Raw genomic sequence first — 19,997 nt, 5'->3', positions numbered from 1 at the left:
GGCTTCTGGCCAGCTCTTCTCCTTGCCTCTTTTTATCTTCTTCCTTTTCCCTGGTACCAGATGGATAGGGGAAAGAAAGGAACCTCCCAGACCCTCTGGGAACCCGGCTTTGGTCCCCAGGATGGGGAAGAGATGGGTTAACAGAGAGTCTTGAGGGACCCAAAACTGTAATCTGAATTCCAGATGTGGTCTGCCTGTAATTGTCACCTTCTTCATTTTGGTCACTATACTTCTTGTGATGCAACCTAAGATACTCTGTCCCAGTATGGATTTTAAGGTCAGCTTGTGGTTGGTTGAAGTTGCTGAACTGTTTTTATAACTTTTTTTTCAGGCTAGGTATTCCCCATCCTATATTTACATAATTGCATTTTAAGGTCCAAACAAGTTTATATCCATATTGTTTGTCCCAGCCCATTTGTCTGGTCACTCAGTGGAGCTGAGTGGATGTGGCCTCCTGGGACCACTACCCAGAACTATTCTTGGAAGCAAGCCTGCTTGTCTTTCTCCTCCAGGTTCTCTTGGGAGCTAGGTAAAGAGAAGCTTGCATGCGTTAAGATAGGAAGAGCTTTTAAAAAATCGTTCCTGATTGGTTAGGAAATGACTGATCCTTGTGTCAGAGTCATTTGAACCAGGGCAACTCCATCTTGAATGGTGCTGGGTAAAATGTGGCTGCGACCTACTGGGCTGCATTCCCAGATGGTTAGTCATTCTAAGTCACAGAATGAGATAGGAGGCTGGCACAAGATATAGGTCATAAAGACCTTGCTGATAAAACAGCTTGCATTAAAGGAGCCGGCTAAAACCCATCAAAACCACGATGGTGACAAAAGTGACCTCTGGCCGTCCGTCATCACTGCTACACTCCCACCAGTGCCATGACAGTTTACAAATGCCGTGGCAATATCAGGAAGTTACCCTATATGGTCTAAAAAGGGGCGGCATAAATAATCCGCCCCTTGTTTAGCGTATAATCAAGAAATAATCGTAAAAGTGGGCAATCAGCCTCCCTCAAGGTTGCTCTGTCTATGGAGTAGCTATTCTTTTATTCCTTTACTTTCCCAGTAAACTTGCTTTCACTTTACTCTCCCTGAATTCTTTCTTGCTCGAAATCCAAGAACCCCCTCTTGGGGTCTGGATTGGGGCCGCTTTCTGGTAATATCTTTCTTGCGACCACTGAAGGGACTATAGTGCGGAAACCCCTGACCCAAAGGCTACCTTTGGGTGAGTGGTGAGGTCTGGTAATATCTTTCTAGTGAACCACAGAAGAGACGATACTGAAGAACAACCCCCACATCGCCCCCCTCCCACCCCCACAATCTTCTGAAGGAAATAGACTGCAGCACTGATTGGCTGACTTTGGGTAAGTGGTGGGGTACCCGGGTAAAGGGTGGGACTGGGTTAGAGATCCAGCTTAGGGGAGTTACAGTCTTGCCTAAGACACAGGGTTAAAGGCTCTTCTTGATAAAAGGGAAGGATGCTTGACCAACCTTGGGTTTGAGGACCAACTTAGGAGTGTTAGAGCCCCTCCTAAGACTTAGGCTGTTAGAGGCCCTTTTCAGTAAAGTTCCTCTTGGCTAAGAACAGGTTTGGCACTATGGGATGGTAACTGCTATTCTCTTGGATGAATCTGTCTTGGACTCTTTGCTGATGGTAATGGGTGACAGAGTTAGGCATGTACAGGATTGTTGGACATGGGGAACTTTTTCCTCCCTAAAAGGGGAAACTTGAGAGCTGATGGGACTGCTGGAAGAGATCCCTTCAGGATTGAGAAGCAGCTGCCTGAACTTTTCAGTGTGGCTGCAACGCGGGGGGGGGGGGGGGGGGGGGATCTTTCCCTGGCCTCCCCTTCCCCACCCTGCCTCAGGCAATGCTTTCTCCCTCTCTGTCTCTCTCTCTCTCTCTCTCTGTGTGTGTGTGTGTGTGTGTGTATGAACTGGTTGAATGAATGGTAAAAAATCACTGTTTATCTCCTCTGAAAGTTTTGATTAATGGAAAAAATGATTTGTGAGGCTAGTTTCAAGCTGTAGTGAATCTGGTGTGCCTTGTGTGCCTTTCTGTATGGCTCTGTCATGGAGAGAGATACCTTGGGTTAGAATGCGGGCCTAGGACACCTGTGAGCCTGCTGTTCAAGACAGCCCAGCAAATTGATCAGTTACAAACTTTGCTACTTGTCCCTAAAAAAAGGCTGGATGAGGTTTCCTTCTTGTCTTGTATGTCCTTGGGAGCTTGATCCTGTAACCATGTGGCCATGCTTTCTCTTTTCACAATGGAAGCCCGGGTTCAGGGTTCAATCCCTAGCCTAAGGGATGAGCCTTTCTAATTGATATTTGGGTGACCTTTGCAATTTTAAAATTCTCTTTCCCTCCACAAGCCATCTTAAATTTTCCTTTCTCAGAGCCCCTGTGAGGTTACTTTTGGTAAAGTTTAAAAGCCAGAAATATCAGCCGTTTGGCCTGGCTAACGTTGGGTAATAAATTTAAAAGGACTTTTCAAAAGAGTGCTATAATCAAAAGTCTGCTTAATTAAAAGCAGATATTCAAGTTCTAACAGCCCTAGGGATTCCCTGGGAAAAACAGAGGAGGCACTAAAGACCCCTGTTTTGGGAAAAACCTATTTTCCTCATGAAACCTTAGGAATTGAAAGTGAATAGATCCCTTTCAAAACCTAAGGTGCTGTTTTGTTTTGTATTGCGTTATCTGACGCTTTTTACTTTTGGTGGTATCAGAAGTTACTTTGCATTATGAGAGAATTTGGTGTGTAATAAGTAGGTAGGAAATACACTTTTAGGGAAGTCTAATAGCAGCTATGGGGGATACTTGGCTTTTCGCACATTTGGATCAGAGAAGCATGCTCTTGGCCACCTAGGAAATGTGGAGATGTCCCCATCCACTACTGAGAAATAAGACTTCCATGGGGTGATGGGGTGAATCTCTCTTTTTGGGGTCCAGGATCTCGTATAAAAATGGGACCCTTACATTTTGGGGATCTGTTTTGCCTTCCAGCTGTGCCTGCTTATTAGGCCCTAAAAACTGCACACTTTAAAGAGAAACTTAGAAACTGGTAAATAAAAATCCTTACAACTACATAATCTTCTGTCTGTCTGGGTATTTATATGCATTGTGTGTGTGATGTTTATACCTAAAAGAACTTTACTTAATTGATTTTAAAATAATGAGAGCTTAACTCAAATATTTTAAAAGAAAAAAATTGTAATGTCTTTTCATTTACATGACTTTAATAATCTTTGGGAAATAAAAACAGCTTTAAAGATTATTGGTAAAATAAAGACACTTGGTCTAAATCAGGCAGGTCAGATTTTAAGTTTGCTAAATGCTTTAAGGTCATAAACTGCTTCTTTGATTTTTAAAAAATTGTTAATTTATTTTGAAGCATTAGATTTAGATAAGGCTCGCAGACGTGTGGTGTTAGCCATGCCCCCAGCTGTGCTGAAAAAAGACCTTATCTAGTGTCCTAGGCTCCACACCTAGTACATAATTAAAATTGCATACTTACCAAGGTTTTCACCGAAAGCAAAAGTCACTAAGAGTTAACAGTGTAATGTGTATTTGAGACTACTGAAGAAACGGTTTTACATGCACGGTGTATAAGAAAATGGAAATGTGTTTTTGGTAAAAGATTATAAGAAGTCATAGGAATGTGGATTTTTCTTGCCTAAAGGGTTAAAGGATTATTTTAAGTCAGATAAGATAAAGCTGAAGGTTTAAGCAAGTTGTGGAAGGTTTGTGAAAAATTAATTGTAGAAGAAATTCTGTGTGTGGACATTGGCTAAAATTAAAGGGGTGTTATTCAGTTTTTCTGTAAACTGAACATTGAATAACAGCATGACAGGTTTTTCTTAGAGCACTATTCTGCTTTTTAACAAAAAATTGTAAAAGGTTAGAAAAAGTTTATGAGAATCTTATGATCAAACACAAAATTGGATAAATTTATTTATAAAGTTTTATTAAGAATTGGGTTTAACATTAATAGTACACTAATGTAAAGGTGAAATTTGGCTTATTTGGTATAGAAGCACACAGGAAGCACTGTCAAATATGAAATAGTATTTGGCTTTCTTTGGGCTATATTTGTATAAATATGTTATTCGTATGGGTTTCAAAATAATGGGAAACTTTTAATTCTGATATGGCTTAGTGTAGGTTATTAATAATTATAATTGTTACATAAAATTATTGTATGCCAAAGAAGTAACCAAATTTGTCAATCATGTTTTTTACTGTGGCTGTTCTAAAATGTTTTGTCATCCATGGACAATTGTTACTTTGTTTTAATCCTCTTTAGAAGGTGGTTTATAATCAGCTATAAACTCTAATAGGTGTTCTTAAATGCAGGTTTCTGATAACTTTGGAAACTGTGATATTAGAATAGAGGAAAAAACTTTCAGTACTCTCATGGAGAGCTGAAATGTTCATGAATATCAAACAAAACAGGAGTTAACTGCATGGACTGAACTTTAACTAGAAGATTAAAGTAATCTTTTCAACTTTTTGCTTAAAATGTTGCTAATCCTTTGTATTGTTTTACAGAGTCAAGAAAACTTTTCTTTTGAGCTATTTACAGCTTTTAACAATTGAGTAAAGTATATTCCTGTAAACGAAATTTGAGCATATTTGTTTCTGTCTACCTGATTTCTCAAAAATTCAGAAATTGTCTGTGAATAGCTTAACTTGTGGCAATATAGTTATTTGCATAAGTGTAATAAGAATCTGTTTTCTTTTGTAACAGGACACTGTTAGAGAAATTGGCTATTTTACCAAGGCGTTGACTGGAATGGTATGTTTTCCTTTAAGGAATTAAACTTGACTTACAGAGCCAATAAAAGACCCTTGGGAAAGATGTCCGCATACCTTGTCTACACAGTCCCTGTACAGGATTCTTGACTTGTGGTAAGTGAAGAATGTCAGTTTCTAGCAGGCCCAGGAGCCCCAGGTCATCTTGGAACCTCAAGAGGAGAGGAATTTACTCAACTCTTTGATGGTACAAACTGATGGCGGGGCTCAGCTTTAAAAAATCTTATCTGAGATTCCTTATGGAACAGAGTTCCATCAAAGCCAATTAAAAAGTCTATGTGAAAAATAATTATTCTTGCTGCACTTTACACAAATAATTAGGCCAAGTATACAAAGCAAATCAGTTTTAACTGTGATTTGTCTTTAGTAAAAATGGGAAACTGGAGAGAGAAATTATGTTTCAACAACTATGGTACACTTGTTATTAGATTCTAGTCTCATCAGTTGTTTTTGAGTTTTTTCCTGCAACTTAGGCTGACCCTGCTTATTCTTGTGAACTAACCAGTGATCTTTGGCTGCTGCTCAAAAGAAACAAAAAGGATGAGTAATGTCAAAAGCTGGATCAATATTCTAATTCTGGGCACACTGGAATCATCTAGAAACCCCATATCAGCTTGGCCCATATCATCTTGGTTCCAACAGTTACCCAGTTTATGGAAAGCCTTCTTATTTAGTCAACTTGGAATAATTTTCACTTATTTTGCTTTACTGTTTTGGAATATGTTGCTGTTGTACATTTTGTGTAGGATGCAGGACAAGTTTACACAACGTTTTCTTAAATTAAACACATTAATTTTCTAGATATCACCTTTTGCTGGAACTCAAGAGTTATGAATGGCCCTCAGCATACCCATGCTTTCTGACTGAGCTCCTCTCTACCATGAATACAACAGACCCAATAGTTGGGTAGGAATAATATCGCCACTATTCAGCCTGAAGAAGTTATGGAAGATGGGTCTTCACCCTTCTGCAACCCTTAGAATTAAGGGTTCTCTTATAACAGGGATGGGGAAAATGTCAGAAGACTTTGAACCAGAGCAACTCCATCTTGAATAGGGAATGGGTGAAATGAGGCTGAGACCTTCTGGGCTGCGCTCCCAGATGGTTAGTCATTCTAAGTCACAGGATGAGATAGGAGGTCAGCACAAGATACAGGCCATAAAGACCTTGCTGTTAAAACAAGTTGCAATAAAGAAACCAGCTCAAATCCACCAAAACCAAGATGGTGACAACAGTGATCTCTGGTTGTCCTCACTGCTACACTCCCACCAGTGCCATGACAGTTTACAGATGCCATGGCAACATCAGGAAGTTACCCTATATGGTCTAAAAAGGGGCAGCACAAGCAATCCGCTCCTTGTTTAGCATATAATCAAGAAATAACCATAAAAAATAGGTGACCAGCAGCCTCAGGGCTGCTCTGTCTATGGAGTAGCCATTCTTTCATTCTTTAACTTTCCTAGTAAACTTGCTTTCACTTTGCTCTATGAACTGTGTACTGAATTCTTTCTTGTGTGGGATCCAAAAATCTTCTCCTGGGGTCTGGATTGGGATCCCTTTCTGGTAACACTGGTACAAAACTTGGAAATCACCAGAAAGTACAAAAAAGCAGAAGTAAATAAATGGATCCCTCTGGGCCGCAAGACAGTTTCTATGAACAATTTTATTTCCTTCTAGTCTTTCTTTCAGGCACATTTTCCCATTTGTGGTTGAGAACATGGAACCTGTGACCTCAACTCTGTAACCTGTCTTTTCCCCCTCTACATTTTACCATCTGCATTTTTTCATGTGATCGGAAACTCTTTCTAATCATCATTTTAGTGACTGCACAATGTTCCATCATATGGATGTGCCATAATTTTTTCCACTCGTCCTTATCCCAGAACATGTGGGTTGTTTCTAGCTTTGTTTGTTATGAGTGATTCTGTCTTGGGCATCTTTGTGCAGAGAGCGCTCATATGTCAGATTAGTTCTCTGAGACAGATTCCTCGCAGTGAAGTTGTAGGAGTTAAAATAACTATTTTAAGGGTATTGCTACATATCGCCAAATTACTTTGAAAAAAGCTACGCCAATTTATACTCTCACTAGCAAAGTAGGGCAGTACTTGTTCCAGTTTTTTTGTTTGTTTTTTAGAGATGGAGCCTTGCTCCGTCACCCAGGCCTGAGTGCAGTGGTGCAATCATCGCTTGCCACTAGAACTCTTGGACTCCATTCCTCCCGCCTCAGCTTCCCAAGTAGCTGAGACTACAGGTACAGTTCCAGTTTTGTAGCACAGATGTTCCTTGAGTTGTGATGGGGCTACGTCCTGATAAATCCACAGTAAATCGATAATATTGTTAAGTTAAAAATGCGTTTAATCCACCTAACCTACTGAACATCAGAGCTTAGCTTAGCCTGCCTTAAACATGCTCGGAACACTTAAATCAGCCTACGATTGGGTAAAATCATCTAACACACAGCCTATTTTTTAATAGTGTTGAATAGCTCATATACTGCATATGGCTAGCCCGGGAAAAGATCAAAATTCAAATTCAAAGTATGTCAAAATTGTGATGGTTTCACACCATCATAAAGTTGAAAAATTGTAAGTTGAACTATCCTAAGTCAGAGACCATCTGTATTTATTTTGGCAGTATGTATATGCGTGTTGGGTGTCGAGGGGAGAGTTAGCACGTATCTCACGTGTTTATCTGGCTCTAGGAAAGGGAGAAATCGCCCGAGCCCCCACCGCACTGCAGGGGGCTTCCTCCAAGCTGCATAATCAGCTGCTTGCTTCTCCCCAGTCCCCGCCCCCTCTGCATTCCTCCCAATTTGCCTAAACCTGGTGCAAACTGTGTCCCTCTCCTGTGACAGTTCAACCCTTACTCCTTTTACCTGTCTGCCCCACCCTCCTCGGAGGCTGGGTCTATTGCTCCAGGACACCCACGCACTGTGTTCAAATCCTGCTCCTGCCCCCTGCCCTAACGTCTGCCTGTGTGACCTGGGCAAGTTATTTCATCTCCCTGTGCCTCCGTTTCTTCCTCCGTAAATGGTGATAAAAATCGTGCCTACCTCCTTGGGCTGTTGTAAGAATTAAAGGAATTCAACATATGTGAAGCATGAGCACATGGTAAGCGCTGATTTGTGTTGGAACCATCTGCTTCCATCACAGGGAGTTTGTAGACTTTATTACAGGTTTGGGCCCCGCGGGGAGCCTGTGGCCCTGTGTATCTTCTACCTCTCTGTGTTCCCAGCAGGGCAACCAGAGTGGGCCCTTCATCCTCCACAAGAACGACTTCTGTGGTGACACCAACACCTGGAATGCGGATGCAGGCCTGGTATGCGGATGCAGCTCCAGCAAGCTCTCCGTACCTCCCGCCCTTTGAGCCCAAAAGTGATTGTTTGTCATCACCCCAGGCAGGTTTTGGGGAAGCTGACAGCAGAGAATGGCTGGCAGGATCATCGGGACAGCTAGATGTTCTCAGGGCTGCTGAGTCCTGACTTTTGCAGGCAGAGAGGAAAGAGTCTTCAAGTCAGAGGCTCCCAGAGGAGTGCTCAGCGGAGGCTCCTGCTGCCTTGCACCGCCCAGGGAAGCAGCCACTGGATGCTTCCTTTTAAGATGCCAACAGCTGTGGTCCTGACCCCTGTGGAGAGTGGTCAGGCCAGCAGGGGATGGACTAGCCAAGTCTACCTAGGGGAGCCAGGTACTCAGGGGATGGGTTACCCAAGGGCTAATAACCAACCAAGTCTTTCAGATGATGCATCTGAGGCCAAGCACTCCCTTGTATCTCAGACCTAGAACTGACCTCCCTGTCTGCCAGCCACGTTCACTGTTTAAGCATGAAGGATTTAGCCCAGGTGGATAGGGGGAGCGGCTCTCAGCCCAATCTCCAGGACTGGCCCACAGTGGGCCTGCCCTCCTGCCATCACGGGGAAGCCAGGGAATCTGAAAGCCTGGATGTTCCTGCTGGAGCCACACCAGCAGCCCTCGGAAGTCCCATTGCTCCTTCTCAACCCTCGGAGCTGTGACCATGTGCACTCAGGCAAGATATGATGTGGACGGCAAGAGGGAGGCCCCATAGGCTCTGCTTTCACTGGAAGCCTCGTCATAGAGACCCTGGGTTTCGGCTGCAGCAAAAGCACTGGCAGGGCCTCTTGCTCTCTTCTGTGTTCTAGATCTCAGCCAGTGCATGTGAGTGGCTGAAGCAGAAATCCTACCCAGAACTGGGTCTGTGAGGGAGCCTGGGAAAGGCTGGGCCCACCTCCAGCTTCTGCGTCATGGGGAGCACAGCAGAGGATGTCTTTCTCCACCTGCTTCATCCATCCAAGTGCTACTGTCCAGCCATCGAGGGGCATCAACTGTCCTCTCTGCCTTAATGACATCTGTCTCCTGTGACAGACAGGATCATTTGCTCCCAGGGGTGGGGTGGAGTCAGGCCCCAGGGAATTCAGACCAAGACCTACTCCCCGCTGCCTCTCCCTTGGTGAAGTTGGGAGAACATCTCTCCCTTTTCCGTGTATTTTTCTCACAACCAGTTCCCTTGGACTCTTACCTTCAAGCACCAGTGCTCTTAAAAATATTTCCTGCAAATAGAGACAGTGCTGTCCCCAAGAGGAATTCTGGGGATGAAAAGATTTTCCATCTCATTACAGGTGTAATTGCTCTTTTCTCCCTTTGTTTGCAAGTCATAGAAATGCGCACAGACTGGCTTATGCAAGAAAAGGAATTTACCGGTTCATAGAACTAAAAAGTCTGAGGTGGACTTCAGGTGTGGCTGGATGTAGGTGCTTCAGTGATGTCATCAGCCTTCTCTCTTTTCTCCTTGTCTCTTCTCTGCTTTCCTCCACAGTGCTCAGGAAAAAATCTCCCAAAGAGGTGGCAAAAATGGTCATTATCAACGCTTTGTTTTCATTTCACAAGATTGGTCATCCCAGCAGAAAAAATATGTCTGCTTCCCAAGAGTTCTCACCAAACTCCCAGAGTGGATTCTTATTGTCCCAGCTTAGGTCAATATCCCTAAGTCTAACACTGATTGGCCGGGTCTGGATCAGGTGCCTGCCTCTGATAGCACCATGGTGGGCCCCATCTGGCCTCCTGAATGGAGGATAACAGACAGATGTTGTTGCCACACGGCCAGCTGCCATTTTCTCCACTGCAGTTACCCAACCTCTGTCCCACTCACTGGATCCATCCTCAGTGCTCTGCTCCTCCTTAATGCACCTGGGGATGGCACCTGCTTCCCAGGTTATTGTGGGCAGCAGGGCACTGGTGGGGTGGGGTCCCCAGGTGGGCATTATGGGCTTGAGCCCTGGAACATGCCTTGCTTTCAGGCCCCTCCTCAGTGTCCCCTCTCCTGGGCTTTGAGATTAGGGGCCTTTCCAGAACAGTGAGGGGTGAAGCAGGATAGCGAGATTCTGGCTGTCACGTGGAAGGCACCCCCCGGTTATCACTGGGGGTGGCGTGGACATACAGAGGCTTCACCTTAAGGCCACCCCACATGTCGTGGTCCTTGCATTCTCCAGCTTATTTCTATCATGTCCTGAAGCACATTCACACCAACACAGGGCCAGAGATACCAAGAACTCCCACAGCTCCCTGAAGACTCTGCTTCCCGGGGGGTTTTGGAGAAAATATTCCCTACAACCTTCAGCTTTTCCTCTCTGTCCCTCCCACAGTGGTCAGCACTCACTTTCTGAAGCTCGGCCCGACTTCACTCCAGGCTGGAGCCTCTGTGGATGTCTCTGTTGTGTGGCCACAGGCCTAGCTGCTAGGCCTGTTTTCAAGGCCTCTGGTGACTGAATCTGCACCTCTGTTCTGAATTCACCCCAAGGTGCCAGCCACTAGTGTTTAGGCCAGTTAGGCCCTTCTTGACTCTGAGCCTTCTCCTGGGGGCCCTGGTAGGAGCCCTCCGCCTCCTTTAGACCCCACTCCCATCCACCAGGGTCACCTCCTTCTGTCTTGCAGGACATCTGATTCTACATCACTCTGCAACGACACTTCTCTGGTCTGCTTGTCACTGTCCCTCAGAGATGCTGCCTGTCCCTCTCCCTCAGAGATGAGTTCCCAGTGACTCTTGCAGGATGACAAAGCACCATCAAAACAGTGCTTTAAGACAACAGCAGTCACATTGTTTTCTCTGGTGGGCGGTGCTGGACGGGGCTGGCTCGGCATCTCCCGTGTGGTTGCTGCCAGGTGCAGAGGTGGGGCAACTGGGCTGGCTGCATCTCTGCATGGTCTTAGGGCTCCTCTGTGTCTCTGAGCCTGGGCTAGTTTGGCTTCCTCTCAGCATGGTGGCCTCAGGCAGCTGGACTGCCAGGGTGGTGGCTCAGGGCTTCAAGGGCTTGTCCTCCAGGGAGCAGACACCACAGCACCTTTTATGATCCAGCTTTGGAAGTCATGGAGCATCAATTCTGCCATATCTGTTGGTTTAAACAGCTACAAACCCCACCAATCTCAGTCACTCATAAGAAGAGCAGGTGGGACAGGAGATCTTGGCATTGTTGTCTTTGGACAACTCCTTTGTGCAGGTGAGGAGGGAGGAAGACACATCTCTGGATCCCCGGGAGCGGCCAGCACAGTCAGCCCCAGACATGCCCGGGAATTCTCTGCCCCTTCCCCCTGTTGGGGGAATCACAAATTCTGCCTCAGTGAAGAGAGTTTACACCCCCATAGCATCTGAGGGTCAAAGGTGCCTTCCAGGAACCTGATTTGTCCTCCCTAGCTCCCTCTGGGACCCGTTCTCTGCAGCCCAGGGGAGTGGAGCCTGTGTGGTCTCCTGAGCATCACTGCAGAGTTGATCTTCCTACCTCCAGGGAGATCCCGAGAGAGTCCAAGTGTGCCCAGTGTAGATCTCAGCCCCACTGCTTTGGAGCTGGGAGACCCTGACACACAACTTAACCCGAGTCTCCATTTCTGCACTTGCAAAATGGAGATAATAATGCCCTCTTCTCAGAGCTGCGACCAGGATCGATGGAGATAATAGATGAGAAAATGCTTGGCTGGGGCAAAAGTGCAGTCTCGGCAGAGTGTTCTCCCCCAGCACCCCTCCCACCTGATGCAGGACTTAATGAGAGCTGGCTGCTCCCTGGGATCTTTAATTAATTGCCCCAGCCCCACAGTCCCAGTGCCAGCAGATTAAATCCAGCCACGGTGGGAAGTAGACTGAGGACTGCTTTGGATGCAAATGCCTGAAGCGAAGAATTTCTGCCTGTGAAATGGCTGAGTGGGTGATTTTAGAGCAGCTGCACTTGGGGCTGCCCCCAGGGAGATAACCCTCTCCACCCTCAGCAGAATCAGTGCAGCCAGAGGGTGCCCTTTTCTTACCAACTCATCTCCGGTGCCTGTGGGGTGGGAACCGAGGCCTGCCAGTCGCAGCCCCAGCCCCAGCCCCAGCGTGCCTTGGCCGGCCCCAGAAACAGGAGGAAGGATACAGGCAGATCAGTTCCACAGTGACCTAGAGGTAACCATCCAGGTGCCCTCCAGGTTCCCCAGCTGTTTTGTTCCTGAGGCAGTGCTTGGCCTGCCCTCTGCCCTCCAGCTCCTCCTGCATCAGGCCTCAGCCTTTGCTGTCTCCGTGGCTTGGGATACTGTTTCCTGGCTGTCACAGCAGGGCTGTCTCCTCTGCAGCCTCCAGGGCTCCATGTGAGTGTCTGTCCTCGAGGGATACCCTCCTGGGCACCCCCAGGCCGCTCTTTGCCTCACCTGCACAGCTCCTGCAGCAGAGCCTGGAAAGCTCCCCCACCCTCACCCGACTTGTTTTGTCACCTCGCCTGCTGGTTGTCAGCCCCATGGAAACCTGGCGTCGGTGCCTGGGACCAGCTACAGGGGCTCTCAGGAGGGCCTGGCCCAGGTCTGGGACAGGGAGGGAGGAGTAGGAGCAGGCAGAGGGGACACTGAGCTTCACTGCAGGCACAAAGGCAGCCAGGACTCCGCTTGGACCCAGGACTGGGGTAGACCAGAACTGTCCTAAGCAGGGAGTTGTCCATGCCTGTGTGGCTGAGTCATAGGACGTGGGCCTGGGGAGGATGGCAGCAGGGGTGGTGTCTGTTTGCAGCTGGGGGTGATGCTGAGCACATCTGGTTACAGCCCCTAGCAGCTGGGCAGCACATCCTTCCATGAAGCAGGTCTGAGGCACATCCCTGCATGTCCCACAGAGGTAAGTGCCTTCACCTCTAAGTAGACAAAGCACTTGTAACATAGTGGGCGCTTAGTTACTTTTTGGCTGGCTGTATAGGGTCTAGTCCCTACCAAGCACCCCAATTCTGATAACTTTTGGTTGTCTGTGTCTGAGTCCCTGTTCTGCAGCAAAGGACACCCATACTGTGGAGCCCAGGGTCCTGTGCTGGGAGCTTCCCACAGCCTCTGTTGCTCCTCCTCCCCGCTGGCCAGTGGGTCCTACTGTGTCTATTACGGATGAAGAGGTGAAGGTATGGGCCCCAGGACGTGGCGCTCTAACCCCTGTGTTCACTGCCACGCTGAGCGTGGCTCCCCGGGAGCCTGACCTTGAGGTCTGGCATGGATGAACCCTCGGCTGGCCTTCCTCCCTTTGCCCCTGGCCTGCACCCAGCACGAGCGCCTCTGGGAAACACCCCAACCCCCAGGACAGTCCGAGTTCCTGCCCTCTTCAGCCCGTGCTTGCCTGAAGATGGCTGCGTCTTTCGGAACCTGCATCTTCAGTGACTGCCCAGACCCCCTTCAGCCACCACTCCCCACCTTCCTGGACCCACAATATGCAGCCACACCCCAGGCAGCCCAGGTCCCAGCAGCGGTGCCACACATTCCCAGAATGCTTACTCTGTGCCAAATTCAGCCTGTGCCTCTCCACAGCCAATCCTGCACTTGCCAGCCCCTGACTCTGTAGCTGCACACAGGGCCTGGGCACTTGAGACCCCAGACTTGCCACCAGCTCCTCAGGACCCCTGCTCAGGTCACCTGTGTAAGGAGAACACAGTGCCATTGTGTTTAGATATGCTGCTGGAGATTTAAACAATTAAATAGTCCTAGTGATCTGTTTCCACAACAGAGGATGTCGTTCTGAGATGTTTTCTATCAGAGACAAAGTTAGCTTCTCTGTCTTTGTGTGAATCGTTTACTAATTTGAGGACACAACATTTTAAATAACACTTTAATTGATATGGAATTCACATTCCTTAAAATTTACCTTTTAAAAATAAACAATTCAGTGGGGGTTTTTTTTTTGTGGCATTCACCAATATCCAATCCCAGAACATGTCACCCCAAAAAGAAACCACAGCCATGCCCTGTGGCCTGTCCCCACGCCCTCGCACCCACCAATCTACTTTCTGTCTGCAGGGATGCACTATTCTGGACCTTCGTATAGATGGAATTTGCCTTGCAGATGGTGCAGCCCCATGCCTGGCTTCTTTCACCAGCCATAGGGGTTTCAGGGCCGCAACACTTCATTCCTTGATTGTTCTTCTTTTTATTTTTTTAGATGGAGTTTTGCTCTTGTTGACCAGGCTGGAGTGCAATGGCATGATCTCAGCTCACCGCAACCTCTGCCTCCCAGGTTCAAGCGATTCTCCTGCCTCAGCCTCCTGAGTAACTGGGATTACAGGCATATGCCACCACGTCCAGCTAATTTTGTATTTTTAGTAGAGATGGAGTTTCTCCACATTGGTCAGGCTGGTCTCGAACTCCCAACCTCAGGGGGTTGGCCAGCCTTGGCCTCCCATAGTGCTGGGGTTATAGGCGTGAGCCACCGCCCCCGGCCGATTCTTTTATGGTTGAGTAATATTCCACATGGATGTGCCACGTTGCATCCACCCCTTCAGCACTTGATAGACATTTGAGTGGTTTCTACCGTTTCCACTTTTATGTCTTTACAAGTGTTTTAATAAATCTTTGTCTAAGCGTTTTCCCCTAATGCTTCAATTTTGAAACACTAGAAAATCTTATTATCTGTATACCATATACTTTGTAAAATTTGCCTTTTTTCTTCAAGTTCCCTACATAATGCAAATGCGCAGCTTCTTGCAGAACTATTGCTACAGGGCCACCAGGATGTGTCACTAGAGGACTGTGCCATTTCATCCTTGTGTGGGTCTGGGTCACAGCCACCCACGTGCTGTGCTCCCTGGCTGCCTCTTTTGTGAAAAAGGGGGTGAGGAGGACCAGCAAGGAGACACGCCCACTTCAGGGGAACACCTCCTCCCACAGGTGGGTGCTTTGTGGGGGGAGCCATATTCACACTTCTGCATACTTAAGGCAAGAGAATATTAATGCCCATTTTACAGATGGGAAAACTGAGATAAAGACAAGTCCAGAGGTAGCAAGAGACTGAGCTGAGATGCACCTCAGGATTGCCCTGGAGGCTTCCCCTGCTCAAGGCTGCCTCCTGCACAGCCCAACAGCCTCTAGCAGGCAGGGTCATGAATGGGACCCTCCGGTCTTGAAGGAGGATCAGCCCATTAGCATCCCTCTCCTCTTCTCTACCTGCCTTAAGGGAGGAAACCTCTACTTAATCTTCAAGGAGACAACTTAACTACAGGTGATATAGGGTGTTTAGCTTTTAAAGTGAAACTTAGGACTGGAGTCTTCCCCTCGGGTACTGGAATACACTTTCCCAATGCACTGCCTTATCCAAACATCCAGGGCTGGCAGTGAGGCAGCTCGGGGGATGAGGGCTGGGCGTGTGTATAAAATCCCTGACCCCCCAAGAGCCTTGGGAAGCCGAGAGTAGATGTGTGCTGATCACCACCACCTGAGGGTTCCAGGACACAGACATCATCGTCCCTGTTCTACAGAGGAGGAAATGGAGCTTTCTATGCAAGTTACATCCTTCTTCACATTGTGGCTTTTGAGGGGCAGGGGTCTTACTGGGCTCCCTGTGTCTCATGTCCTGCACAAGGCCTGGCTCCGAGGAGGGGCTGCACAACCTTCCTGCACAAGAATGAAGGCGGGAGCGAAGCAGTGACTGTGTGAGTCCATGGGAATGCCCAGGACCAGCACTCAGGACCTTTGTCTTCTGGTCAAAGCACCAGGGAGCAGATATGAGCAGCTTCGGCAAGACCCGGCTCAGCTGAATGAGGCCGAGTGTCTCAGGTCATGAACAGTACAGAAAGAGCTGTCCCTCTTCAGAACCAAGCACTGTGGGGAGGGAGGGTGTGGTGAGGGTCATCACCTCCTGCTCCGCTCCCCTGGCCTGAACGGACTGGGCAGGGCAGCCCTGAGGAGGGGCCACTGGACAGCAGAAATTGAGAGCAGCCTCCCTCGGGTCTGTCTGTTCTGCTCTTCAGTTTTGTCAAAGGTCATTTGAAAACTGGTCACAACAATATTTCCTGCTTCTTCTCAGCAACAGTCAAAGGCCCTATCCATGATGTTATATATAATAAATGGCTTTTGATTTACTGGCAGGAAAAACAATATCACTGCCGATGCAATCTTATGCTGTCTTCTTACCAGTTAACAAGGGCGGGGTTGCTTGATGAAGAATCAAGTGGTTACATGTGTTCATTCACCAAACGTTTATTGAAAAACTGCTTGGGTTGGGATTGGCCCAGGGCTGAGAACACTGAGGTGGCCGGGACACCGTCTTTGACCTCTGGGAGCTCACAGTCTAGTTCCACTCTTTACTCTGGCCACTGGGAAGTTTATGGCTGCAATCTGAAACCTTCATAATTGAAATATTTGCCCCTCTTCCTTTCGTCAGTTCTGATCTTCTATTTCTATTTTAATTTTATTCTATGCATATCCTTTATTATCAGCAGTTGTAATATACTTTTATATGGGGATAAAAAAGGAAAAGATACAGATGGCAGATTAAGCATGCACCCCTCCCCCACCTCCTCCTCCTGCTCCAGATCCCTGGAAATGACAGAAAGTGTCTTTCTGTCTCTTTGCCTCTCTCTTTCTCTCCCGCTCCCATGAATCCAGAATAGCTCTAGAAAACAATGACCAAAGAAGTGCCATAAACAAGGCAGAGATGCTGAGGAGTTCCTGAGAGTTTGAACACAGAGGGACTGGCTGGATGAAGAATCCCAGGTGGGAGCTGCCCATGGTGTTCTAAAGGCAAAGCTCGCAGACAAGGAGCAGAAGGCTTGGAGACAGTTGCTCAGGTGTCTGGGTGCAGAGCTGGCGTCTGAGTAATTGTCAGGCTCCCTCCTCTTCCCTGACACCTGTCAACAGGGAGGTGGGAGGAAGTCTGCCTCCAGGCTGGAGCAGCGGAGTGGCCATTGAATAATCCTCTGGTGATGGGGGATCTGAGAGAAACTGAGGTTCCAGGGGGGACCCCCTACCATACCCCCACCGCCACAGTAAACAAAAGCAACTGGGGAAACCATAATCTCCCCTGCAAACATAAGCATCCATCCCAAATCAGCAAACCAAAATACAGCATTCAATAACTAGGGAACTAACACCCAGGGAGACGCGGCTAGCAGCACAAAGAGAAAAGTAGAATTAACATCTTCAGAGGGACAAGTTTAAGATAGTAACAGTGTGGAAAAGAGCCAGTTACAGGTCTCAGGAATAAAGCCATTGAAGTCAGGTTTCAGTGGCAGGCTGAACAGTGAGTGGCCACCTCTGAAGGCGACTTGGTGAATGTGACCATGGAATGAGGAACTCTCCCGGTGCAATACTGAAGAGGTGGAGAGAATGAGAGAAAGGTGCTGTACAAGCTCAAGTTTTCTAAGTGCACTGGTGGGCATTCTATACAGGGTGTGTGGAGGGGTTCAGATCCATGACTAAGGCACAGCTGGTCAGACAAAGGGTCATAGTGAGAACACATTAGAGGAAGGTGCATTGCTCAGAGATCTGGGACTAGGAGCTGCTGACGTTATCTCAATGTGATTTGGGTTGTATCCCTTCGAGGAGGGAAATGTATTTTGGATGTACGTGGGATGAAAGCATAATTTAAGCAAGGAAGAGTTTTGAGATTTTATGCATGGTGAGAGCGTGTGTTTCTCTTCTGAGCAGCCAAGGGGTGGATTGTAGTCGGCTGTTGCCGCTATGTTGTGTGCTCTCAGAATGCCTGCCACCTCCCTTTTCCAGTGATATTAGCACCACTTGCCTTGGGGGAACTCTTGTCCCATTCCATGTGGTCCTGTTGAACCTACCAATTAAGGTCCTCCCTTCCCCCACTGGCTACGTGCACCCCGCCCCCCCCCAACACACGGAGTCACCAGGATAGCCACATGGTCCTGGCTGGACTACTAATGACATCCTATTTGCCTAGGGCAGTTGGAATGTGACCCAAGGCAGACCAACAATCCTCTCTGAAAATATTCTTTAAATGTGGTGTGGGAGAAACAGTTTCTTCTGGGATTGTATGTCTAGGGTTGCCAGTGGCTGTTTCTTCTGATGCTTATAAAATTTCTGTCTGAAAAATGGAGCCAGACATAGATAGGCAGAGATAAAAACAAAAAGAAAATTAAAAAGCTGTTTTGGCATCATTGGAGGCCCTCAAGCTAGCTGTGCTTAAGATGGAAACGTCCACAGCCTATCTTGTTAAGGAGCAAACCCACCTCTCACCAAACCAGAACACAAAACCCCAAACTTTCTTGCTTTTAACCATTTTCAGTTGGGTGCCCTTGTGACCAGTATCATCATGACTTATATAGGATCTTTGAAAATAGTGTTGTATTTGTATATGAATATCATATCTGAATATCTTTCTGAAGTCTCTTCTTGAATTTTCCAGATAGATGTTTACAGTAGCTGCGAAGACTTATAGTTTTATCCTTTTCTTTCCAATATTTACCCTTCGTCTCTTTTTCCTCTTTTTTTTTTTTTTTTTTTGCCTCATCTATAATCCCTAGGATATAGAATGGTAATAGTGGGCATATTTGATTTGTTTCTATTTTTTCACTCATTCACCATTGATTTAACATTAGCTGTGTGGCAGAGGTTGCTCTAGGTCCTGGAAATACAGATGTGAACAAGATGGACAAAGTCTGTCAGAAGCTTTGAGGAGAAACAAGGATGGGGAGAGTGAAAGTGTATAGTGGGGAAACTGGATGCAGCTGTACCCTGGAGAATATGAGGTCTTCCTGGAAGAAATCATGCCAATGATACCCTGAGTCTTTTATAATGAAATCTGATCTTTCCTATTTGGTTTCTGATAAATACTCTATCAAAGGTAAGAAAGTTTCTTTTTATATTCTGTTTACTGAAAGCTTTTTTAAAAAAATCAGCAATGGATGTTTGATTTTATCAAATTCCTTTTTACAGCCATGAACATAGTCCAAGCCCTCCTTTTTAGCCTGTTAATGTGAACAACACCAAAAGCTCTGCTAATATTGAACCAGCCTTGCATTCCTATATTTCTGCATTGTATTAGCATATTATTCTGTTACTAATATTGGATTCATTCTGCTAATATTTTATTCAGGAGTTTTGCATCTTTTTATAAGTCAAAATTAGTTTAGTAAGTATATTTTGTTAAGTTTTATGAAATGAAGTTAGAAAAATTTCCCCCATCTCTATACTCTGAACTAGTTTAGGTTACATGGGTGTAATCTGGATGTCAGCTGAGATGTCTCGTCCTTGGAGAGGTCTGATTCTCTCTCAGGTTATCTGGGTATTTTGGAGGAGGTGTACATTTTCCCACTTCCCTCTTAGCTCTGAGCTTCTGTTGCAACTGAGGTGGTTCCATTTTTGGATTGTCTTTCTGAGCCATATGGGCTGTTTCTGTTCTGCCTTCAATTGCTCCTAACGTATGACACATTCTCTTTTCCTTACACCAGGCAGGTGGGTGTCTTGCAAAACTTCCTGAAGATTTAAGATTGAGGAGGGCTATGTCACAGTATCACCCAGCAGATAGCCCCAAGGTAAACAGAAGACATCCCTTGTCCTCAAGGCTCCTTTGGCCTTCCCAGGAAGCGCCCCACACACTCACATACTCTCTCTCCTCCAAGGAATGGCCAGGTCTCTGTTTTCTGGGACCCTCAGCTTTTGGCTCCCCCAACTTCATTCCTCTACTCAGGCAGACTGATCTCACTAACCTCTGTTCTCAGCACAGTTCCACTTTTGCATGGCTAGAGACCCATCACATTTGTGTTGTGCCAAACCAGGGCCACTTCCTCCTTTTACAATTTTCTCCATCAAAGGGACAGCACACAAAAATACCGATTTTTCTGCTGTTTGGGATTGTTCCACACAACTCGGAAAGCAGAGGTGGCTATCATCACTTTTGATTTTAAATCCTTCCCCCTGCTCCATCAGACGTGTCATCAGCCAGTGCTTT

At 46.7% G+C, this 19,997-nt stretch overlaps 1 long non-coding RNA gene across 4 annotated transcripts; it reads left to right on the top strand.

Moving 5' to 3' along the window:
• The first annotated feature begins 854 nt into the window (after nucleotides 1-854).
• On the top strand, nucleotides 855-16,184 carry LOC119625854 (uncharacterized). 4 transcript variants are annotated; one of them, XR_012090553.1, is made up of 5 exons: nucleotides 855-1,360; nucleotides 4,747-4,907; nucleotides 6,946-7,062; nucleotides 8,049-13,218; nucleotides 14,247-16,184. It is a non-coding gene; the product is annotated as an uncharacterized lncRNA (long non-coding RNA). The 4 variants fall into 4 exon arrangements; XR_012090554.1 differs by having other exon boundaries at nucleotides 6,946-13,218; nucleotides 14,247-14,971; nucleotides 15,049-16,184; XR_005242031.2 differs by having other exon boundaries at nucleotides 6,946-13,218.
• The last annotated feature ends 3,813 nt before the right edge of the window (nucleotides 16,185-19,997 follow it).

Source organism: Chlorocebus sabaeus, chromosome 22 (assembly GCF_047675955.1).
Source record: "Chlorocebus sabaeus isolate Y175 chromosome 22, mChlSab1.0.hap1, whole genome shotgun sequence".
Lineage (NCBI taxonomy): Eukaryota > Metazoa > Chordata > Mammalia > Primates > Cercopithecidae > Chlorocebus > Chlorocebus sabaeus.
Note: the sequence above shows the minus strand (reverse complement) of the source record. Positions and strands in the feature narration are given on the sequence as shown.